Raw genomic sequence first — 25,838 nt, forward strand, 5'->3', positions numbered from 1 at the left:
TTGGTATGGAAAATGCATTGTGTGTGAGCAAGAGGGAAGGCTTTAGGCATGCTACTCTGTATCAAGGATGCCTGTCTGAAACCACACAGACTGACTGACTTCGCATAGAATCTACTAGGGAATTGCTTCTCATGTCCTTGGGGAACTGTGCTGTAGATCCTGTTAGATAATTTCCATTTAATATTTTATTACTTATTTTGTTGTAGGTGAAAGAAAATCTGTTACTGTAGTTATGATGTTGTATGTATATAATTTGGCCTCATTTCAAACACAATAGAATTGGAATGCATACAACACATACAGGGCGGTGCTGAAATATTGGACACTTTAGTGGCTCTGTTCTTCACGGTGTTCTTGGCATTGTCTGAGAGCAAGGTAGGCTCAGAAAAAAAAAATAGACCATTTCTAGGGTAAAACTTAAAAGCAGGATATGCAAACCTATGGCACTATGGATTACAGCGTAACTCACTGAGTACAGCATTCAGACTCACCCAATGTAGGACCAAGAGCAGAGCTTCTCTGAACTTGATCACAGTGAAGCAAAACACCCTGCAAAAGCAACTGTAACTAAACTCCTAGAAAAACAATGATCACTTTCTCCCCTCCTATGATTCTGACTAGTGTGTGGGATGGGGTGAGGTGGGGTTATTTGCATAAAACAAGTAGCCAAGTGCATCCATTCATTTATTTGTTTGTGGAGTACCTAGTAAGTGCAAGGTGCTCTGTTAAACACTATGGGGGAACACAAAGATGAAATGGACAAGGATTTTGTCTTCAAAGGTTCTCTAGCAGGGACCTCACCATGCTCTCTTAATAGAGTAGGATTTGAGAACATGGGCCTAATGAGTCAGAAATCTAATTATCAACCGGTGGCACCCCAACAAAAGATCATGGGGCTTAATCCTTAGAAATAGGATACATCTCTACAATTGTCTACACAAACCAGCAGGCATCAGAAATGTTAACAGCATGCCCCTTCACCTTTCTCTCTTCCCTTTCTCTCTCTTCCATTATTCATGGATTTCATTATCATTGGAAAAATTATGAATTGCTGGATCACTTAGATGCATTACTATCCTCTTATGAAACTATTCCTGATGATGAAATTCTTTTAATCAGCTCCACTTTCAGATTTTCAGTATAGGCTTGTCCTTTAACAGGTAAGTTTTTTTTTTTTTTTTTCAGAAAAATATGCAGCAGGTGTGACAAAACAGAAATACAATATTCTTGGAAGTAGATTTGTTTGGATAATAATTAAACTTTCCTTTTTCTGTTCTTGGACTTTCTTCTTCTAGTAATTTCTTTGTCTACATTAAATTTTCAAGAAGGTTGACATTATCATTCTTTTAAACTCTCCAAAAGACAGTCAAATTCTTGTTACATCTTTTCAGGTTTTTTATGTTTAGGAGCTGTTCATTTATATTTCCCCTAATCTTTTCTGGAATAGACTATCTCATTGCTTTCCACTGGGTTTTCCTAAATACCAGCAACTTGTTTTTCAACAAATAATCTTAACCCAACAACCACCTCTCAAAGCTTTATAACATCTGGTAAATGCTAGTGCACAGGAACAAGGCAGAAAAGAATCTAAAGAAAGAATATGGGGCCGGGATCGGTGGCTTATGTCTGTAATCTCAACAGTTTGGGAGGCCGAAGCGGGCAGATCACCTGAGGTCAGCAGATTGAGACCAGCCTGGTCAACATGGTGAAACCCCGTCTCTATTAAAAATACAAAAAATCAGCCGGGTGTGGTGGCTTGTGCCTATAATCCCAGTTACTTGGGAGGCTGAGACACAGGAATCGCTTGAATCCGGGAGGTGGAAGTTGCAGTGAGCTGACATCACACCACTGCACTCCAGCCTGGGTGACAGAGTGACTCTGTCTCAAAAGAAAGAAACTGCACTCCAGTCTGGGTGACAGAGTGACTCTGTCTCGAGAGAGAGACAGAGAGAGAGAGAGATGGAGGGAGGGAGGGAGGGAGTGGAGGAGAGAGAGAGAGAGACAGACAGAAAGAAAGAGAGGGTTTTGGAGTTGATCCAATCTGATGTCATGCAAGGCTCTGCCAGTACCTTGGTGACTCTGATAAATTAATCTTACCAGGGCATCAGTTTGCTTATCTGTAAAATGGGGATAAAACTCACACTTCAAGGTAATTATGAGGATTAAGTACAGTATAAGAAAGCAGAGAGCATGGTCCATAATAGGCACTCTTTTAACAATTTCCCTTTGCTTCCTCCTAGAAACGACAATGATAAAGCTCAGGATTTAATCATTAAAACATAAATAGTTACAGATGCAAAACACTCACGTCCCAACTAGCTCTTCTGACACTTTGATATGCAGAATATTTGGCATTTTTCCTCTTTCTTCTTAATGGAAAAGTACTCCTAATATTAGTAAAAATGAAAATTTTGGGGGAAAAAATTATCCACAGTTTCTTTATCTCCGGATAAAGAAAATAGAAACAGCTGTTTCTATTTTTGTCATGGCCTGGCTTTTATACAAATCGGTCACATTTTCTCCACAGTCACAAACAGGGTGTGCTTATCATGGCATCACCTCTTTCAAGGGACTAATAGATTTATTCCAGGTGACATTGGGAAGCAGCTAGAAAAGGAGGATTGGAAGGCTGCGGGGGTGTTAAAGTTATCTCATGATACTGTTCGAACCTTTCTCCGGCACAGAAACTCCACAAAGAACTCCTCTGCAGTTTTCGCTACCCAGGGCTGTTTCTTTAAATTGTTTGACGTCAGAGAAGGAATGCTATAGCAACAGTCTGTCAAACTGGAATTAACTCCGAAGAAAAATGGGGGTGGGGAGAGGAAAAATGCTCCCAGGCGGTACTTACTTTAGAGGAAGCAAATTGGATAGATGCATTTATTTTATGACATTTTAAACATAAAACATCCAGATAAATGTGAGAAAGAAAAAAAAAACTCGATTGAGATGCATGTGGTGTTTAACTCATGCAGAGAAGAGTGACTTGGCAGGGATATCTGGAAGGCCTTCCAGTTTTAGCAACGACAATAGGAACAATAACTTCCCAGTATTTGGAGGCAGGCTTCGTGCAAACATTACTTCATTTGATATGCTTAGCACCTTTATGAGGCAGGTATCGCTATCCTTATTTTGGCAATGACGAAACTTAAACCCGAGACGGTACACGGTCCTACAACTAGTGATGGTAGAGCGGGGACTGCAACGCAAGGTTGTGCGACTCTGGGCTTCAGTTTACTTTCTGACATTTAGAATTCCAGAATGGGAAACCTAAATGGGATCTTTGGGGTCTTCTAGCTCTGCCCTTCGATCCTGCTCACGAGCAAACTGGCGCCTGTCAGAACCGGAAAGGAAACTGGCCACGGCCACTTAGACGGGCGCTACTTAGCAGCGTGCCCCAGCGCCGCACCAACAAGAAAACGAAACTGCCCGGGAAGGAATGTTTTTCTTCTCCTTCGGGCAGGAAACGAGAGAGAAAATAGGAAGCAGAAGCTGCGCGCGGCTCCCGCTCCAGTCGCCCCCCGCCCGGGCTGCGCGCGCTCCGAGGGTCTGCGCGCCCCCGGCACGTCCCCGCCGGGCCCGCGCGCCTCGTGCCTCGCGCCTCGCGCCTCCAGCCACGTCCCCGCCCCGGCTCCGGCGCGCCGCGGAGTTGGCTGCTGGGCGTTGCGGGACTGGGTGTGGCCGGCGGTTCTGGTCTCGGCGGTGCGCTGCGCTGCGCTGCGCTCTCCACGCCGGCTCCGCTCTCCCGGAGCTGCTGTGCGCCCCGCGGACCCCGGCAGCGCGCGGTCGACGCGGGCCCGAGCTCCCTCCAGGTAGGCGGCGAGCTCGCGAGCGGCGGCTCGTGGGTGTGCCCCGCGAAGCGATCCCGGGCTTCTGGCAGAGACGTGGGGCGCCGCGAGCCACTCCTGCGGAACGGGGCCCGGGTGACGGTGCGGGGCGGGATGGGTCCCTCCTGGCTCCGGGACTGAGGGCTCAGGCGGCGGACGGTGCCCGGGAGGGGAGGGCCGGGGAGGGCGCGCCTGGGTCGCGCTCCGCTGCTGCGCGGGAACCGTCCTCACGACCGCCGGCGCAGGCACTTCCCGGGTGGTCCAGATCGCTCTCCTGGGGCAGCGAGGAACGTTCGGCGGTCCAGGTCCTCCAGACCCCCTGGGTTTCTCGTCACTCCCCGAGGCCTCCTCCTAGGAACTGAGAGTACGAGCCCGTGCGTGCCCCCAAAATAGCGGGTATTCGGGACTGCCCAGGAGGGCTATTGGGTGGAGAGCGCTGGGAAAACTCATAAAAGTTCTACGCTGAGTCCAAAATTAGTCCAGTGGTTTTGTATCTGATTTATTTTGGGAATGATATAATGTCCAGAGTTTGGGGATGGGAGGGGATTAATGAATTTTGAATACTTTTGAGTTCAGTACGAGAAAAAGCGTTTTCCTTTTCTCTCCACCTTTTTCTACTTCAGAACACAGATGATTGCCATATACTTTGATATGTATTCCTATTCGCTAAGGGAAAATTGAATTTTCAAAAGTTTAAAACCAGGCTTTCATTTGTTTATATAAGCAATACTTTATTTTGCATCTCCTTGTCTTCCCTTTTCTCCCTCTTCTTCCCTTTCTCTTTCCATAAAGGATGAGGATGCATCTTTCTCCCTCTCAGCCACTGACAGAGTAGCTTGGCGTGTGGATTAGCACTTTATCAGGAAGTTTTCTTAAAACGTTCAAAATTTAATTGTTGATTAGAACTTTTATTATCAGTCCGTCTCAGTGTTGCAAACTGAGTTTATGACCATTAAGTACATCTTCTAGGACAGAGATAGAACACACGCTGCTTATTTAACATGGGAGGGAAGTCATTTCTAGTCGGAGAGGAAAACGACGGATTAGGTGCATTTGAAATTGTGTGCTTTGAGCCTCTACCATTGTTCATTTTAATATTCTTCAGTGTGGTGCTTTTGGTGTACTACTGATCCCGGGCTCTGAAAATTTGCTGTATATTTCAATATGTGGTTTGAAAACATTTTAAGATTTTCCATGTTGCATTTTGGTTTGTAGATGAATTTGAAACTGAAATAGAAACTTTTAAAATGTCTTATTGAACGTTGTCAACCTTCTGTATATACTTTTATGAAACTGATTAATACAGCTTTTGATACATTTAGGTTGGTTCATCTCTTTGTGGGCCTGTAGACATTATTTAGGAAGTTATTCCGAGTCATTGGCCTTTGTTAACCTGTAGAATTGTTTCTTTTAAACAATTGGCATGTAAGTATGTCAGCACATACTTTTACACTTTAAAAATAGACTCTGGGGCAATTTGAAATTTAAGAATTGGAACTAAGTGTTGGACATTTTTCTGCCCTTACCAAATGCTGCCTGAGATGGTGTGATTTCTCTTAGGCATGTTATTGAAGTCAGCTGACTGTGTCATCAGTTTCTTTACCTTGCTGACTGTTTTAATCTGCATCTGTTATGGACTTACTTATTAAAATATTTCTTCTGGACTGGGGCAGTGCTGTAAGTTATTCTACTTATATCTCACAATAACACCCGTATCTACTTCCACAGGTGAGGAAACTGAGGTTTTAAGTAACTTGGCAGTGGTCATGTAGGCGTTAAGTAACTCAACTGGGATTCGAAGCAAGACCCCTCTGCTTCCACAGTCCATGTTCTTTCCCCTGTGCCATATTAACTTAGTACCAGGACATTAGGAGTGACCCTTAATTACTCATTAGCATGTGTGTAAAATATCCAAGACATCCCAGACACGTTTGTTTTTCCAGCATGATCATTATTGTCCGTCCATGTTTTTATACAACTTCTCACATCAGCCATTCTCTTCTCACCATTCTACTCCTAGTTAAATGTATTGTTCCAAGTTCAAAACCTCCCTTTTGCCAGGGCACAGTGTATCCTACTGATATTAACAGGTAGTGATGGCTTAATTATCTTGATAAAATAATAATGCCATTTTAACGTGGGTTCTCTAGAAATAGAGTTATAACTAATTTGGAAGGTTACGAACAGGATGGCAATCTGTTTTGGGATATGAGAACCCTTTGATATCCCTCAAATTAAACCAGGCGATATTTTGATAGATATTTCCCTCTGCAATTTATCATACTCTCCTGTGTCTTCAATTTGTCAGTTACTACAGAGTCATTTGCACTATTTTACAGTCTGTCTCCCATTTTAAAATAAAATTGTTTCTTGATCAGTGTTCTGCTTCCGTGACTGCCTCATTTCTTTTTATTTATTTATTTTTATGAATAGAAGCAGGATCTCACTGTGTTGCCCAGGCTGGTCTTGAACTCTTGGGCTCAAGCAATCCACCCACCTCAGCCTCCCAAAGTGTTAGGATTACAGGCGTGAGCCACTGCATCCGGCCCTGCCTCATTTCTCTACCTCACCTTGAGGAAGCTTAGTTTTTTGACAGAACAAAAATAAATTCAGGAGCAGTAACCAGAAACTAATTAGTTACCTACAGGCACTGGGTAGGAACTGAGTAAACTGAAACAACAGAAGGAATGGCGTTGCTCTGAATATACCTTTTTGCATAGTTTTGAGTTTTGGAAACTGTTAGTCTTTTTTATGTTCAAAAATAAAATTAACAAGATGTGGAGAGTGGGACTCCAAAACTGAATACAAACAGCAACAACAAACCGTGTATTTCTGTGAATAACATAAACTCCCAGAATAAAAAAAAAAAAAACCCGAAGTAAGTTTTGAGCACAGGATTAAAGAACTGAAAAAATAATCTTGAACTCTGTGTACTCTGTGTAGTAGGCTGTTATTTGTATGGTAGAGGTGTAGCAATTCTGAAACTATTTTGTGTGTGTTATAGGACTGAGCAAATGGGTCAATTCATTGATATTTTGGGAACTGGGATTTTCAGTGTGGAAGAAGAGAAATAAAAATATGAAACAGGCGTGGCGCGGTGGCTCACACCTGTAATCCCAGCACTTTGGGAGGCCAAGGTAGGCGGATCACAAGGTCAGGAGATCGAGACCATCCTGGCTTACATGGTGAAACCCTGTCTCTACTAAAAATACAAAAAATTAGCTGGGCGTGGTGGCGGGCGCCTGTAGTCCCAGCTACTCAGGAGGCTGAGGCAGGAGAATGGTGTGAACCCAGGAGGTGGAGCTTGCAGTGAGCCGAGATTGCGCCACTGCACTCCAGCCTGGGCGAGAGAGCGAGACTCCCATCTCGGGGAAAAAAAAAAAAAATATTGAAGCAGAAGAAGGCAATGAAGAACTCTTGATTTCGAATTGGAATTAATGGTATCAACATGAACTCATGATTAAAATATATATTCACATATGCCTACTTGCATCTATTTACTACTTCTGTCTAATGAAAGGGCCCAGAAGCAGTGACATTCTAGGTAATTAATTTGGATTCAGGCAATGTTACTTCAGGCAAGTGCCACACAGTCTCAAATGATCTCTCCAGATTAACACCAAGGGGAAAACAGTAGCTTCACAGTGGAGAAGTGTGGCAGACACTACCTTAACCAAGGGATCAAAGTTAGCATCACCAGTAGTAGCATAATCATATTCTTGATGTGTCTGAACCGAGAACATCATTACTTTTCTGTGGTATTTCTAAAATAACCAGAATTTAATCACAGGGAAACAATTGGGAGACCTTTATTGAGGATTATTCTACAAAGTAACTGCCTTGTAATCTTCAGATATGTCAGTGTCATGAACGACAAAAGGTAAGGAACTATTTCAGATTAAAGGAAGTTCAAGAGACATGGTAATTAAATACCATGCATAATCCTGGATTGGATCTTGGCTTGGAAAAAAAAATCATTTCTCTAAGAACATTGTTAGGATATTGGCAAGATTTAAATATGGAGTAATAGTGTTGTATCAGTGTTAAATTTTCTGAATTTGATAATTGTTTTGTGATTATATAAGATAATGCGCTTGTTCTTAGACGATAACACAATGAATTGTTTAGGAGTGAAAGGTCAAAATGTTTTTAGCTTACTCTCAAATGGATAGACAATAATAATTCCATATATAGAGAGACTGATAAAGCAAACATGGTACAAGTTAGCAATCTAGGCGAAGGGTACAAGGGTGTTCACAGTATTACTGTTTTCAAGTTTAAAATTTTTAGAATTGAAAAGTTAAAAATAAAACTTCAAACAGTAACAATGCAGCTTTGCTTCAAAAAGAAAATCTTTTTTTGAAAGACTCCATATAGGCTGTCTCTCCTCCTTATCTGCCATCTTCTTCTGAACCCACTCCAGAGAGACATTATTCCTCCTACTTCATGAAACAGTTCTTCTCCAGGTCACCAGGGATGTCAGTCTTGCCAAACTGGATCTTCAGCCACATTTGATACAGGCAACAGATAACTCCTTTCTTATCAAAATATCTTTTCCCCTTGGCTTCTGGGACACTCGCTCTCTGATTTTCATCCTGCCTCATTGGCTACAGTTTCTCATTCTTATCCATCTCAGTAAATGGTACCACCATCCACCAGGTTGCTCAGGCTAAAAATTCTAAGAATTATCTTCATTCCCCTATTTCACTCATCCTAAATCTATTCCTTCAACAGCAAGTATTATGGGCTCTACCTTCAAAATCACTGCAGATTGGACCATCCTTTTTAAAAATTTGATTTGACCATTCCTATCACCTACACTGCCACCACCACTCTTGTGTCAAACTGTATTCTTTCCTGGCCTGGATGACTGCAGGAGCCCCCCAACTGGTTTGTCAGCTTCCACTCTGTCTCCCACCAGCCACCATGAACTTTAAAAGAGGTAAATCAAAGCAAGTTATATCTCAGTCATCAGAACCCATTATTGTTAGATAAAATAAAAATGTTTTAGCCAGGCATGGTGGTGCATTTCTGTGGTCTCAGCAACATGGGAGTCTGAGGTAGGAGGATTGCTTGAGTCCAGGAGGTCAAAGTTGCAGTGAGCCATGTTTGTGCCTGGGCAATAGAGTGAGACTCCATCTGAAAAAAAATCAGGATTTTTTTTTTTTTTACTATGATCAAGAGGCTATGACTGGATTCTGGGGCACCCTTCTAGTCTCATCTGCTGCTCTCTGCCGTGCTCACTCTGTTCCAGCCTCACCATCGTCACTGCTATTGGTCCAGCATGTCGGGTTAGTTTCTGCCTGGGCCTTTGCTTGCTGTTCTGCCTGGAATGCTTTCTCACAATTAAGATATGGCTCATCTTCTCATTTCATTCAGTCCTTACTTAATTTATTTAAAAATAGCCTTCCTCCTAACCCTCTAACTTCTTGAAGTTCTTGCAGTTTTTTTCTTGCATACGACTTATCTGTACTTAAAATTATGATGTGCTTTCTTGTTTATCTCCTAGACAAATACAGAACAAAGCACTATGGCAATGGGAAGTTTTGTTTTGTTTACTACTGACTATCTAGAGCCTGGAATATGTTTGGCACATGGTCAGGACTCAGATATTTGTTGAAGGAAGGAATGAATACATGAATTAATATTTGCTGTATCTTAGCTAATGCTGTTTCAAATATAGAAGACAGTTTCCGAGAGTCTGACAGTGTTAGTGCTATGTAAGGTGTTCGGTGATGCTGCTAAAGCTTCTCTGAAAGCTAACAAGTTGCCAACTTTGAGTGTTTCACGTTGTCACCTTTCTTTTGTATGCCCTCTGGTGGAGTGATAATAATAAGCGGCAGGCCAGTAGAATAGGTCAAGAAGAAACTAAAATGCAAGAACTTAGATCACAAACTGGATAATTAACTTTAAAAAATAGATTTGAAAATTTTAATTTTAGTTAAGCCTCCTGAATAATTATAATAAGATTAGAAAGAACGAAAAGAAAATGAGGCACAGTTAGATTTGAAGAGATATCTGGCTTAGGATGAAAAAATAACCTATTGCACACACCCAAAATGTTTGGATTACTTAAAATAATTCCTGCTTAAATATACTTCTGTCCCTTAAAGTATTTTAATATTTTTCCATCTTTGGTTCAAAGACCTCTTTCTCTCAACTGTAGTAATCATTTCAGTGAACCTTTATTGACTTTACCATGTGTCGGTTAATGTACGCAAGTGGTGAAGCCAGTGTTCAGACTCTAGCAGTGGAGGACCAGAGACAGTGCGCTCAATCATCATGCTTCACTACCACCTTTGTGCTAATGTCCTGTGGATGGTACAGGGACTGGAGAATTTCCTTTAGAGCAATAGTTACGGACAGAAAAATGCTTGGTAAGTTCACAGTGTGCATTCCTCAGTTCCATTTTCCAGTATGTTTATAGAGAGCCCTTTCTTCCAGAATTGCTGAAAGATGTGTTATCTTTTTTGAAATAGAAATCACATGAAATGTTTCCACACTCAGGTGCTACTGACTTGCTAAAATAATATAAAGTTTCTCTTAGTGTACATATTTAATACTTACGGCAGTAACAGCTTCATTGTTCCCCCACTTTTGGCTTTAGCAGGGTTTGTTCATATACTATATAGTTATTACAAAGGAAATTTAGTATACCTTGCTGGGTAAGGACAAACTCCCACTGAGATGCGTATCTTACTTGCAGTAGAAAACCTCCAAAAAAGAATTCGTTCAGAAGATATCATTATTCTTAGTATCTTTGCAAGTCAGTACTTAGAGCACTAACAGTGTCTTCTTAATAGCTGCATAATATTTCATTGTATGAATGCATCATATCTACTCTCCTGTTTACATTTTTAATTTTTTGTCATATAAACAATTTGCTAATGAATATCCTTAAACATTAATTCTTAGCTATCAAAAGTGTTGGCCAGTTGCAGTGGCTCACGCCTGTAATCCCAGTACTTTGGGAGGCTGAGGTGGACAGATTACTTGGGCCCAGGAGTTCAAGACCAGCCTGGGCAACATGGTGAAACGCCATCTCTACAAAAAAAATATAAAAATTAGCCAGGCATGATGGTGTAAGCCTGTAGACCCAGCTACTTGGAAGGCTGGGGTAGGAAGATTGATTGAGCCCAGGAGGCAGAGGTTACAATAAGCTATGATCGTGCCATTGCACTCCAGCCTGGGTGACAGAGGAGACTTTTAACTGCCTTTAAAAAAAAAAAAGAAAGAAAGAAAAAAAATATATAAAGTACTCTTTTTAGAAGCCTTACTGTTTCTACTCTCTTTTAGCTTGTCATGAATTTTCAGCTATGGAGAAATTGATGAAATCTGCTTTCTTTATGGAACAGATTCAGTCAATTTCTCTATAGCTGAAAAATGGGAGAATACAACTTTGGGAGGGACAAGATGACAACAATGGACCGTGTGCTCAAAGAGCTAATCATCCCTAGGCTCTTATATAGGATTTAAAAATTTTTTTTTAATGGCAGCACTTAGCAATGGCTTGACTCAGTTTTTTTCTCCTTATTTTTATATTCAGTTTTTCAACTAAACACCTTTACCCAGAAATTGTTTAAAATATGAAAATTGGTCATTAACTACTTGGTAATGTGAAATTAAAAACCCAGTAAGGCAGCTTAAGCTGAATGAGGTTTTATGTCTAATTGGCATGTGACATAAATTATATACATTGTGTTTAGGATAGTTAAAAAGGCTTACGGTGGCTCGTTTTTATCAGGAAATAATTTAAGACATCTTATTCTAGAATTCTGTAAATTAAATTATGTGTGTATGTATATATGTATGTATGTACTTTTTGAGACAGAGTCTTTCTCTCTCACCCAGGCTGGAGTGCAGTGGTACGATCATGGCTCACTACAACCTTGACTTCCCAGGCTCAAGCAATCCTTCCATCTCAGCCTCTTAAGTAGCTGGGACTATAGGTGCATGCCACCGTGCTGGCGAAATTGTGTATTTAAATGGAACATGGTAGGCAGTTAATTACTTGAGGAAATTGAAATTTGTCAACAAGGGATCTTAGTTATCTGCATTACTTATTAAATGGGGCTCCAGGGAAGCTGTTGAGAGATAAACAAACAAACAAACAAACAAACAAAAACCCACCCTGAAAAATGTGATCTTGCCATGTGGTCTAAAAAACAAGAAAACTTAGTATTTAAAAATTTTAAACTTAGATATTAGTTTTCATGGTTTGTGTTAACCTTTACTATGGGAATTAAAATTTCTGAACAAGAGATTTCATTTGGTTCATTAATTACTGAACATATCATCAGGGAAACTTTTTTGGGGGGAGAAAAAATGAAAAAACCACAGAGACTCCTTGCTGTAAGACATAAAGAAGGTAGAGATATGTTAGTAGGTAAATTTCATTCATGTTTATGTGTTGGCTCACTTTTTAATGCAAAAAAATCTTCACAAAGGTTTTAGAAATGATGATGAGACAGATTATGAGAGGATACTGAAGAATTGGGGGGATTGTGTGTTCCCTTAAGGCACTGAAGAGCAGTCTTGGTATATCTGATAGAGAATGTTGTAGGATAAAAACATCAGTAGGAAAATCAGCAGTAGAACAAAACTAAATGTGACTAAATGTAACTAAAAATGAATATTCTGTTCAAACTGCATGGTAGAGATAAGAACCTTTGAAGGATAGATTCTGAGAACATTAGTGGTAGGGGTAGAGAATTGGGGATGGGATGGAATCCCAAATAACTTGAGTTATTAATTAACTGCTAATCTAAACCTGAGACAGTAATTGTATAATATTTTGGTAAATAAAGTGTGATCCTGAGGTAGCAGAAATGGATACCAGCTCATCTCAAAACAGTATCACTATAAGTACACTTGCTCGTTAACTAAAACCTCTAAAATTTTATCTTATAGGTGGGCATTATGGCTTTAAGATAAATGAAATCTACAGTGAAAGACACTGGATGCTTTATTCTATTTCTGCTTATTATTGGTAACTTTAAGATATTTTACCTTTTTTTTTTTTTTTTTTTCCTGAGACAGAGTCTCACTCAGTCACCCAGGCTGGAGTGCAATGGTGAGATCTCGGCTCACTGCAACCTCTTTCTCCCAGGCTCAAACGATTCTGTGCCTCAGCCTCCCAAGTAGCTGGCATTACAGGCGTGCACACCAGTCCTTGCTAATTTTTGTATTTTTAGTAGAGATGGGGTTTCACCATGTTGGCCAGGCTGGTCTTGAACTCCTGACCTCAGGTGATCCAACTGCCTCAGCCTCCCAAAGTGCTGGGATTACAGGCATGAGCCACCGTGCCCAGCCATATGATATTTTACTTTTATTAAAGCTGTGAACATATGGAATTGTAGCTACCTTTCCATGACTATGTTAATTGCACAAGTTACATTTTGTCCTATGTAGCTGTGTTAGCAAATAAGCTAGATGGTAATGCTTGTGAGGCACTCATAAACATTTGTTGGATGAAATTCTGATATCCCCAGTTGTCATATTCTAACCTTTTAATGGTGGGATTGATTTTTAAAATTTTTGTATGTAACCAAGTGTAATATATAACCAAGTCTGGTAAATTTAAAGGGTTGTTTCTGGTAAAACAAAAGCAAGTTATGTGACTTTAAAGTGATACAAGACTGCCAGGTATGGTGGATCACACCTTTCATCCCAGCTACTCAGGAGACTGAGGTGGGAAGACAACCTGAGCTCAGGATGTCAATACAAGCCTAGGCAACCTAGTAAGGACCCCATCTCTAAAAAAAATTTTTTAAATTAGCTCAGCGCGGTGGTGCATACCTGTAGTTCCAGCAACTTGGTAGGCTGAGGTCGGAGATTGTTTGAGCCACTGAGTTCAAGGCTGCAGTGGTGAGCAAGGATGGCAGTGCCACTGTGCTTTAACCTGGACCACAGAAAAAGACCCATCTCTTAAAAAAAAAAAGTGACATAGGACTGTGTGTCTTGGTAACACAGAGATAACCACACGTGGTCGTTAAAAAAAATCGAAGAGATGATAATGCTTGAGTGGGTCGTGTAAGAAAAGACAGGCTAAGTGTATGATTTTAAATTTACGTAATCATAATTTATGTTTCTAATGTTTAGTTCACAAAATCTTAGAGTACTAAAACCAAGAAGCTCCTCTTAGAGAAGGTAGTTTTAGGACTAAGTAAAAGGAAATGCCCTGCTGTTTTACAGAGCTGATGGTAAATTTATAGAACTTGTTACTTTAAGAAGTAGTACAGGAGAAAATATAAGCATACTAAAAATGGGTTCAGTGAATTCATGGACAATAGTTTCAAAACGTATTGTGTAAAATTTAAGAGAAATCCTTAGTAGGTTGAGTTCAGCCACATTCTCATAAACATTTGGTTTCAATGATGTGACACTTTAAATACAAGTTCTGTCATAGCACTTACACTCTAATATGATTATAGTGACGAGCCCCATAATGATGTTTCAGTCAGCTGGGCGCAGTGGCTCACGCCTGTAATCCCAGTGCTTTGGGAGGCCGAGGCAGGTGGATCACCTGAGGTCAGGAGTTCGAGATCAGCCTGAACAACGTGGTGAAACATCGTCTTTACTAAAATACAAAAATTAGCCAGGCTTGGTGGTGGGCACCTGTAATCTCAGCTACTCGGGAGGCTGAGGCAGGAGAATCGCTTGAACCCAGGAGGCGGAGTTTGCAGTGAGCTAAGATCATGTGCCACTGCACTCCAGCCTGGGCAACAACAGTGAAACTCCATCTCAAGAAAAAAAAAAGGATGTTTCAATCATTGAGTGGACTGTATATAGGGTGATGGTCCCATAAGATAATAATATCTTTTTTTTTTTTTTCTGAGACGGAGTCTCTATCACTCAGGCTGGAGTGCAATAGCGCAATTTCGGCTCACTGCAACCTCCGCCTCCTGGGTTCAAACTATTCTCCTGCCTTAGCCTCCCAAGTAACTGGGATTACAGGTGCCGGCCACCAAGCCTGGCTAATTTTTGTTTGTTTGTTTGTTTGTTTGTTTTTGTATTTTTAGTAGAGACAGGGTTTCACCATGTTGGCTAGGCTGGTCTCAAACTCCTGACCTCAGGTGGTCCACCTGCCTTGGCCTCCCAAAGTGCTGGAATTACAGGCATGAGCCACCATGCCTGGCTATACCATGTTTTTACTGTTCTTTCTATGTTTAGATGTGTTTAGATACACAAATATTTACCATGGTGTTAAAATTGCCTGCAGTATTGAGTATGCAGCACAGGTTAGTAACCCAGGAGCAATAGGCTATATGCTATAGAGCCTAGGTGTATAGTAGGCAATACCATCTAGGTTTGTGTAAGGACACCCTTTGATATTTGCACAGTGATGACATTGCCTAAGGACGTGTTTCTCAGAGCATATTCCCATCGTTAAGTGATGCATGACTGTATTGTTACTTACCTTACCTGTTTTTCCAATGGATGAATGTTTCTGATGGGGTGGGTTTCTGTGCCTAGCACAGGGTAGGTATTTAATACATGTTTGTTGAGTGGAAGAATGAATCACATGATGATTTAGATTGACAGTAGGACAGAATAATACTCATTTCTTATGTACTTTTAGGAGTATAGGTGAAAATAATAGGAACAATGCAGAAGAAAATCCTTTCGAAAACTTTCCCAAAGTGTTGACTGGAAGAGTTTAAACGTATTCATTTAAAGCTGCTATTGTCTTTCTCCCTCCCTCTCTATAGATACATATCTAGATCTGTAGATCTGTAGATCTAGATATCTACAGATCTAGATATATATGGGAATTTTTAAAAAATACACTGAAAGAATAGAAACATATCAACACTATACTTAAGACACGTACTCTGCATTAGGTTTTAATTCCATAAATTCCTATTCATTTTTTATTTTTATGCATGAAATTTTACTGGGTAATGGAATTTACCATCCCTGTTAAGATTCGGCATTGATGACATATCCTGTTCAATGTCGTAAGCCCGAATTATTAACCCCAAATGGACCCATTTATGATACACGGAGAAAGAACTTGTTTTTCTTCTTGGTCAGTTTGCGCCTGTACCGACTCATCACATCGTGCTTGTTCAGAAAACGTAATCACAAGTTCTTTCAAAAATAATGAAACATGTAAAAGTCAGCTGGCGTTTCAGAATCTAAGTCCCTTTTTAATACATGAAACACTTTTCTTGGTGAGTGTTTTCTCATTTCTTTGCTACTTTAACAAAGATTAATTCTTTTAAGCCTTAATTTTTTAAAAAATGGCTCAAGTGTCTCTTTTTTTAGGTAGCATGAATATTTCAAGATAAAAGGAGACAGCTTGGTTCCTAACTAAGCCTGTCCTTCCCGACCTTGGTATTTATTTCATTCTTATGGTTCTTTAAAGTAAGACCAAAGGAGGTATAGCTGCTCCCTGAAAAATCACAGTTCTGTTTGATGCATTGTTTCCATCAAGGAAAGAGAAGATAATACCTGAAATAGGTCAAGGAATTAATTGTTAATGATTTCTGTGTACAAGTGTTTTAAGTTGGGAACGTTGCAAAAATTACAATTTATATAGGAACTTCTTTTCCTTTTCTGAAGTCATTCTTCAGAAAAAAAATTCAAAATCATCACAATTCAGATACGGGAAATTATTTTGCTTTGTTTTAAAATGAACTAAGAACGAGAATAATTTTTTTTAAATCTATATTCCTTTTTTTTTTTTTTGAGGCAGAGTCTCACTCTGTCACCCAGGCTGGAGTGCAGTGGCCGGATCTCAGCTCACTGCAAGCTCCGCCTCCCGGGTTCACGCCATTCCCCTGCCTCAGCCTCCCGAGTAGCTGGGACTACAGGCGCCCGCCACCGCACCCGGCTAGTTTTTTTGTATTTTTAGTAGAGACGGGGTTTCACTGAGTTAGCCAGGATGGTCTCGATCTCCTGACCTCGTGATCCGCCCGTCTCGGCCTCCCAAAGTGCTGGGATTACAGGCTTGAGCCACCACGCCCGGCCAAAATCTATATTCCTTTTAATGTGTAAATCAAAGAAAAAAACTGAGACAAGTCTCAATCATTTTGTGAGGTTTATTTGCCAGAGTTAAGGATGTGTGCCTGGGAGACAGGTCTATGCTTATCTTTGAAGATGATTTTGAGGGCTTCAGTATTTAAAGGAGAAAGGGCAGCATGTTGGGAAATACACAATTTTCATGTGGGAAGTGGGAGGGGAAAATATCATTCATGCCTTTGTTTAGATCAGCAAATCTGTATTTTTACATAAGACAACATAGACAAATAGGGCAGAGGAAGCAATGAGATATACATTTGTCTGAGGTGAGCGAAGGGATGATTTGAGTCCTGTCCTGTGTCCCACACCTGTGAAGATAAGCTATCAATTGACATTGCCATGGTAAGCTTCAGCGGAACTGCTTTAGAGTAGAGATCTTGGAGCCCATAAGGATTTCCTTGTGGGGCAAAGTGTGAGGGAGGTATGTAGCTTTTCATCTTTGTAGCCATCTTATTTAGGAACCAAAATGGGAGGCAGGTTTGCATGACCCAGCTTGACTTTTCCTTTAGGCTTAGTGAGTCTGGGGTTCCAAGATTTAGTTTCCTTTCACAGATGTCTTTATGTTTAAGTATTTAGATGTTTTATCTGATTAGGAAGATTATATAAGTGCCAGTTTAGTGATATTTAGGAAGTGATTAATGCATGAACACACATTGTTGAACTTTCCTCCAATCACACGATCTTAAACTGCTTGTGTAAATAAGAGCTTAGACCAGTGAATCTCAAACTCTAGAGAGCTTCAGACTCACCATGAAGACTTACTAAAACACAAATTGCTGGGCTCTACCCTCAGGGTTTCTGAGTCTGTAGTCCTGGGAAGGGATTTATGAATTTGCATTTCTAACAAGTTTCTATGTGATGCTGATGCTGCTGGTCCCCACACTGTGAGAACCATAGATTGAAACTGTTTGGTTAAATTAGTGGTTATCAACCCTGGTTCCGCCCTTACACACTTGAAGAGTCAAGGCCTTAGGGTGGGTATGGGCCACAGTGGCAGGTGCTGCTGATGCAGTGGGGCAAGTATTTAAATCTTCCAGGATGTGGATGTAGTTTGAGAAAGCCCTTCAAATGATTAGTTGTTTTCTTCCTATTCTCTCTCCCGCTTTGAAACCACTCTCCTCTACCCCTCAGTACGAGAGTCCTGGTGCAAATGAAACAGTGCTCATGGATTGTTTTAGTCCTCTGCCAGAAAATAAAACACAGCCTTTACCAACAGTTGCCCAGTGCTTCTTAAGGAGTTCAGTAGAGGAAGAAGTAGTTAAATTGCAACGTAACTGAGGTGTGAAGGCCAGGAAAGGACTTCCTTCTGGTTATTTCTTTTTCCACTTTTGTTTAGAGCACTATAGTATTAGATCCATCGATTAATCACTGTAGATATTAGCCTGAGTAGTGTTCATGCTTATAGCTTCTTCATGTATTTCCCTTGCTGGGCCAAATTGACTTAAATTTCCAAAGACATTAAAAAATGTGTATTATTTAATTCCCAAAACAATCCCGTAGGGGTAGAGATCCCCACTGTGCAGATGAAGGAATTGAAGCTTAGAGTAAAGAATTTCTGGGGTCACCCTGTAAGTAGTCATCTCTGGCTCCTTTAGGTTGTGTGAAGTTGGCTAAGGTCCATAACCTCCATGTGTAAAGTTTCCTTATCTGTGGAATGAGAATGATACTGGTACCTACCTTCTGAGGTTGTTTTGAGAACTAAATAAAGAGTTACTACACAGAGTTGTATACATACACATAATAAATGCCCAGTAAATGTTATCTCTTGGTTGGCTAACTCCTAGTTAGTACTTTTGAAGTTCAGGGGTAATCCTGCCTTTTCTTTTTTTTTTTTGAGATGGGGTCTCACTCTGTCACCCAAGCTAGGGTATAGTGGCACAATCGTAGCTCACTGCAGCCTTGACCTCCAGGGCTCGAATGATCTTCCCACCTCGACCTCCCAAAGCACTGGGATTGCAGGCAAACGCCACCACACCTGGGTGATTAAAAAATGTTTTTTTGTAGAGATGGATACCTGCCATGTAGCCGGGCTGGTCTTGAACTCCTGGCCTCAAGTGATCTGCCCACCTCAGCCTCCCAAAGTGCTGGGATTATGGGCATGAGCCACTGTGCCTGGCCTATCTTGCCTTTGTGCCAGGTGATCCTCCTCATGTGTATTACAGGTCAGTCTCTTAACAATTTAGAAACACCAAATACTCTTGAAAACTACAGGTTTTTTTTTTTTTCCTTTTCATAAATCGTTTAGTGGCAAAACCTTATATGACCTAAACTCATTTGGTGGCACAGTGCGACCTGAACTGTAATAACGTGAAGCTATCGCTTAGTCTGTTTTTGTTTTTTTGAGATAAACTTGCTCTGTTGCCAATCAGGAGTGCAGTGGTGCAATCTTCCGCTTACTTCAACCTCCGCCTCCCAGGTTCAAGCGATTCTTATGCCTCAGCTTCCCAAGTAGCTGGAACTGCAGACTCACGCCACCATGCCCTGCTGATTTTTGTATTTTTAGTAGAGACGGGGTTTTACCATATTGGCAAGGCTGGTCTTGAACTCCTGGCCTCAAGTGATCTGCCCACCTTGGCCTCCCAAAGTGCTGGGGTTATAGATTCTTAGTCTGTTTTTTTCCTACCTCGTATGAGCATGCTTTACATTTTGCTGCAGAAATGTTAATTCTTGACTCTGTGGGTGCTGCTCTGGGGTCTGGTTGTGGTGGTATGCCAATACAATGAACATACCTTTCTAAAACCTGGGAACTTCCAAATTCTGAAATATATCTGGCCCTAGGGTTTAGGGTAATGGATTATGGGCCTATGTGTGTATGTGTTTATACGTCTGTCTTCCCTTATAGACTGTAAACAACTTGAGACCTGGGCCTCAGATTTATTCCTATGTAGCCCCAGTTCCTGGCACATTCAGTAAATATTTGGTGAGAGAATAAACCCTACCGGGACATAACAGTTAGGTGAAGGGAAATAGACTGGAGAGGAGTGCCTTATTTATTTCCTGGAACACAAAACAGCCTGCCTTCAGTTCATAAGAGGTTGAACTATTTTACTTTAGGGGTATTTAAAAATGCTCAATGTGATGAGTAATTTGATAGCAAAAACAAAAAACAAGATAAAAAAAGATTAATCCCGTATGCTATAATTTCAGCATCTGCGACTTCTGTTTTCCTCTCTTATCCACTTGTCCCATGCAGCTGTAGGGTTTTGACTAACTTCCTGAGAAAGAAAGCCACGTGGAGATGTCTGTGTATGGAATACTTGGGGTGGGTGGGCATGTGTGTTTTAAAATGTCTTGGTTCAAAAAAAAAACATAAAATCTTTAAATATTGTATCTGATTCATTATGGTTTTTAAAAATTGTTTTATAAAGTATAAGAAATAATAAATTTGTATTGCAAAAAGAAAAGTAGCATACTAGAAAATTTATAACAAATTAAAAATTATGAATAGACTTTTAGAGAAGCAAAAGTTGATACTTACTTTTATTTTATTTTATTTTATTTTATTTTTTATTTTATTTTATTTTTTATTTTATTTTATTTTTTATTTTATTTTATTTTATTTTATTTTATTTTATTTATTTTATTTTATTTTATTTATTTTATTTTATTTTACTTTATTTTATTTTATCTTATCTTATCTTATCTTATCTTATCTTATCTTATCTTATTTTATTTTATATTTTGAGATGGAGTTTCACTCTTATTGCCCAGGCTGGAGTGCAATGGCATGATCTCAACTCACTGCAACCTCCGCCTCCTGGATTCAAGTGATTCTCCTGCCTCAGCCTCCCGAGTAGCTGGGATTATAGGCATGTGCCTGGCTAATTTTGTATTTTTAGTAGAGACAGGGTTTCTCCATGTTGGTTAGGCTGGTCTTGAACTCCCAACCTCAGGTGATCCGCCTGCCTTGGCCTCCCAAAGTGCTTGAGATTATAGGCATAAGCCACTGCATCAAGCCTGTACTTACATTTTTTAAGTACAAATTAAAGTAACAATTTTTATGGCTTATATGAGCTTTCATGATCAGTATGAAACAGTAGCTAGGAAATACTTGTATTTTCTTGTCTTGTACAGATTAAAATGTGTTCACTAACACAGCAGTATAATTGTACAGCCTGCATAATGCCTTGCTTCAGTAAAAGTTCTGTGGACATTCTAAGACATGGAATGAGAAGGCCATTTGAATTATGCAAGTGTATTTTTTCCATTTTATTTAACAGATTGGCTTGGATACAATGGCTCATTAGTATCTTTTGATATTTGTAACTGGTACAGCTGAACTCTTAAAAGATAACTGATACGCTGCTTTCTGCTCAACAACGCTTTCACTATGTGATAGTTATTTAAATGTTCAATGAATCGAATATTCGTGTTGAAACAGTGCTTAATCAAGAAGTTACGGTGACAAAATAAGAGCACTGTGTTTATGAAACAATTTCTATTTAATTATTGGTTTAAAATTGCCTTAGCGATGTTAATGCCGCTTTGAAGATTGTAATAAGCAGCTCCAATGTGATCTTGAGCAAAAAGCCCTATTGGTTGAAATTCGTTGACGATTACACTGTGCACTTCTGTGTTTTTTGTTTTGTTTGTTTTGTTTTGTTTTTTTGTAAAAGAAAGGGATGGTGTGTGTTCTCATATTCCTCTTTAGCTTTGCTTCCTCCCGAGAGGGAAGTTTCCTAACTAGCTTGATGAAGATAGAACCCTGGACACATAAATCAATATTTAAATGAATGGAGGAGAAGGACCCATAAAGGTAAAAAGAAGGAATAATTAAGTACAAGGGTAATCAGAGACGTATGGGTTCATGAAAGCCTCAGGAATAAAGTTTCAATAAGAAGGGAGGATCATTAGATTGAGCAAAGAGGTCTTAAGATGCCCTTTGAAAAGAGGCCGTATGGCACAGTGGTAAACAACCTGGGTTTCAGAGTCATATGGTTGGATTCAAATCTGAACTCTGCCTCTAATCTTAAGCAAGTTATTTAACCTGCCTAAGCTTCATTTTCTTTTTTCTTTATTTTTATTTTATTGTTCCCAGTGGACTTCAGGTGCAAGAGTTGGATAAATTATTAATATGCTCACCTTTGATTCCTATAGCACTCACTTTTATATATTTATGTTTGCTTGCTTATTTTGTTTGTTTATTTTTAAGAGACAGGGTCTCATTCTGCTGCCCAGGCTGGAGTACAGTGGTACAGTCATAGCTCACTGCAGCCTTGAACTCCTGGGTTCAAGCCATCCTCTTTTCCTCGGCCTTTGGAGTAGCTGGGACTACAGGCGTCCACCACTCCACTGCATCCAGCTTGTGTGCATTCTTTTTTCCTTCCTTCCTTCCTTCCTTCCTTCCTTCCTTCCTTCCTTCCTTCCTTCCTTCCTTCCTCCCTCCCTCCCTCCCTCCCTTCCCCTTCCCCTTCCCCTTCCCCTTCCCCTTCCCTTCCGTCCTTCTTTCCTTCTTTTCTTTCTTGCTTTCTCTTGCTTCCCTGCTTTCTTGCTTGCTTTCTCCTTCCTTCCTTCCTTCCTTCTTCTTTCCTTCTTTCTTTCATTCTTTAACAAGAGTCTTGCTCTGTTGCACAGGCTGGAGTGGAATGGTGTGATCTCGGCTCACTGCAACCTCTGCCTCCCAGGTTCAAGCGATTCTCATGCCTCAGCCTCCCAAGTATCTGGAACTACAGGCACACACAACCACATCTGGCTCATTTTTGTATTTTTAGTAGAGACAGGGTTTCACCACATTGGCCAGGTTGGTCTCAAACTCCTGGCCTCAAGCGATCTTCCCACCTCGACTTCCCAAAGTGCTGGGATTACAGGTGTGGAACCACTGCGCCTGGCCCATTGTGTGCATTCTTAAGCAATGTATCATTTAGTTGTAGTTGTTTTTTGAGTTTTGTAAAAGGGGTATGATGCCAGTATGTGTCTCCTGGAATTTGCTTTTTTTCTCCCAATATTATTTTAAAGATTCATCTATGTTGCATGTAACTGTAGTTCATTTGTTTTCACTGCTGTATAATAATTTACTGTGAAAACACTACAGTGATCCATTCTCCTGTCAGTGGGCATTGGTGTTCCAGTTTATTGTTATTATAAGTAGTGCTGTATGAACACTGTTAAATCCTGTGCACGTGTACTTTAGATTCCTTAAGGCTTATATATCCAGAAGCAGAACTGAATTGTCAGGTTGAAAGATGTATGTGTCGTCACCTTTGTTAGATGTTGCCAAATTGCTTCCCCAAGAGTTGCCCCATGGAATTTGTCCCATTTCTACAACCTTGCCAACCCTTGGTTGAGATATAAAATGTTTTTAATCTAATAGGCATGAAATTCTATCTTATTTTAATTTGCATTTCCCTGATGCCTGAGGTTGAGTGTCTTTTCATTTGTATGTGGTCATCTGCAGCTTTTCCTGCTGTGGTTTGCCAGTTCATATTTTTGCACGTTTTCCTATTGGATTGTTAGTCTTATTAATGATTCATTTGAAGTAATTACTTTTAAAGATCTAGATGCTAATTCATTATTTGAATTTTAGCTTACAGCTATCTTTTCTCAGTCTGTGACTTTTTTTTTTTTTTTTTTGGTGTTTTGTTCTTTTGAGGTATCTGTGTTCTCACCATAGATACCTTGTATTTACCCAACTGAAGCTGCTTGCTTCCCCCGCCCCCCGGCCTTTAGAGACAGGGTCTCTTTCTGTTTCCCAGATTTGAGTGCAGTGGTGTGATTGTAGCTCACTGCAGCTTCAAATTCCTGTGCTCAAGTGATCCCCCCACTCAGCCTCTTGAGTGGCTGAGACTAGAAGCATGGACCACCATGCCCAGCTGGAAGCTGCTAGCTCTTATAGTTGATCTTTTCTCATCTCCCCAGTTTTCTCATATGTAGGGATAATTATAAAAATCGTCAGCAGTGGATGTGTCTGTGTGGTGGGGCTGGAAGGTATAGCTGGTCATTGAACTGTTAGTAAGTCTTTGGGGAGATTCTGCTCCCCTATGTTGAAAGCTTTTTTTTTTTTTTTTTTTTTTTTTTAAATAACATGCTTGATGCCTCTTTGTCTTCATCTTTGGGGCTCATTTATCAGGTCTGTGTCATTGGGAGAAGTCCCACTCAATTTTCTGTTTTGCGTGTAACTAGTGTAGATGAAAAACTTTCTGTCTGTAAGCACTTCCTATTTTTGTGATTAATTCAGGAAAAGTCTGATCAGTCAGAAATTATTTTTTTGGTTTACTCCCTTCTCAGATTGGGATCTTGATTATTTTAAACTTTAAATAAGGAACACTGAATGAATTGATGCTGCAGTTAGTCCGCCTGGCTAAGACCCAGTGGAGGATTTCTTCGGTAGTGGGTGACTGTCTTGCCAATCCCCCGCTCCCTCCACTTTCCATATTTTTCTTTTCCTCACATCACAAAGCTTTAGACATCCTTTTGCCACTTCCCTGATTTCTGTTTCTTATTAAACTGTGGATGTAAAGGAACTGCAGGAGGGCAAGTGGTTAGATGACTTTCTTTTCTACTGTCAAAGTGTGTCGCTAAAGAGATTCCCTTCCCTGAATTTACCCATGCTTTAGATAAACAGCCTGAGGGAGCTACTTACTAAACTATACCTGATGTAATAGTATTGTTTCCAAGAATTAAAAAATTTTATAGTCATATTATGTACACACATTTCAATACACAGTTTGGCCACTTTGGATCCTTACCTTCAAAACGTATTTACTAGGACCTGCCATATTAGGCTTCACCTGGGGCATCCTATGGCCTCGTTTTACCCTCATCAGCCTTTAGGCTTGTCTGAGAGTAGTTTATAATCTATTGGTCTATGCTAGATTCATGCTTTATTGGTATTCTCAGGAATCCAACAGTTGTTGGCTGAGAAGAAAAGATCACCAAAAAAATCTGTGTAATCAGAATGTTCTCCCTCCCAAGTGACAAAATGAATCAGTTGTGTTTTTTTTAAAGAGTGAAAAGTTAGTTCCTCCTTTTAGCAGCAGAAAGGAAAGGGGAAAAAAGGGCAGCTTTGACATTTCTTTTCAGACATCCGAAGAAAGGTTGCGGTTGTCTGGCACAGGCATCACAAGGGTTCTGATTTTGCAGCTTAGCAACATTTCTCAGACAGCCCCTTGCCTTATAACTACGCTCCCTCTCCATCATGCCTGCCCAAACATAGCTGGAGCCTGCTGGACATGAGGTTTGAGAACTCAGAATTTCATGTGAGAAAGTGGGGTCATGTGTAGGCAGTTCTCTTTAAAAGTCTTTGATGAAGGGAAGGAAAAAGGACTGTAAGTGGTGGTGCAATGTGGAGTCAAGGAATTTTTTCTTTTTTCTTTTTCTTTTTAAGGGAGAGACTTGGGCGTGTTTAACTGCTGATGGAAAAGACCCAATTGAAAGTGAAAGGTTCCCTCATAGATTGTCTGCTGGATGAGAGTGAGGGATTATAACTGTATAGTGGACAAATTAAGCTGTTAACAGCTGAACACACTGAGGAATCTTAGCTTCACTGACAGTGGCACAAAGAAACATTAAGTTCATCCTGATGTGCTGTAGTATGAAGTCCACAGCATTACCTGGAAGGATTCTTGCCAAATATATTGAACCTAAATATAATCTAGCCAGTAGATCTAACACCCTTCCAGTTTACAAGCAATCAGTATAGAAGATAAACAAGTTAAACAGTACCATAGGAAGTAAACAGAATGGGTTACATCCTATAGGACAAGTGATTTAGTCTTTTTTTTTTTTTTTTTTTTTAATTGAGACAGAGTCTCACTCTTCACCAGGCTGGAGTGTAGTGGTGCAATCTCGGCTCACTGCAGCCTCTGCCTCCTGGGTTCAAGTGATTCTCCTGCCTCAGTTTCCCAAGCAGCTAGGATTACAGACACATGCCACGATGCCTGGCTAAATTTTTTATATTTTTAGTAGAGACGGGGTTTCGCCATATTGATCAGGCTGGTCTCGAACTCCTGGCCTCAAGTGACCCACCCACCTTGGCCTCTCAAACTGCTG

At 40.3% G+C, this 25,838-nt stretch overlaps 1 protein-coding gene across 1 annotated transcript in view; it reads left to right on the forward strand.

The window, feature by feature from the left end:
- The first annotated feature begins 3,503 nt into the window (after positions 1 to 3,503).
- Positions 3,504 to 25,838, forward strand: part of GNB4 (G protein subunit beta 4) — a 59,395-nt gene continuing 37,060 nt past the window's right edge. The window contains exon 1 of the mRNA XM_010373884.2: positions 3,504 to 3,809. The gene's annotated coding sequence lies outside the window, so the exon portion shown is untranslated. The remainder of the gene's footprint in view (positions 3,810 to 25,838) is intronic.

Source organism: Rhinopithecus roxellana, chromosome 1 (assembly GCF_007565055.1).
Source record: "Rhinopithecus roxellana isolate Shanxi Qingling chromosome 1, ASM756505v1, whole genome shotgun sequence".
NCBI classification, from domain to species: domain Eukaryota; kingdom Metazoa; phylum Chordata; class Mammalia; order Primates; family Cercopithecidae; genus Rhinopithecus; species Rhinopithecus roxellana.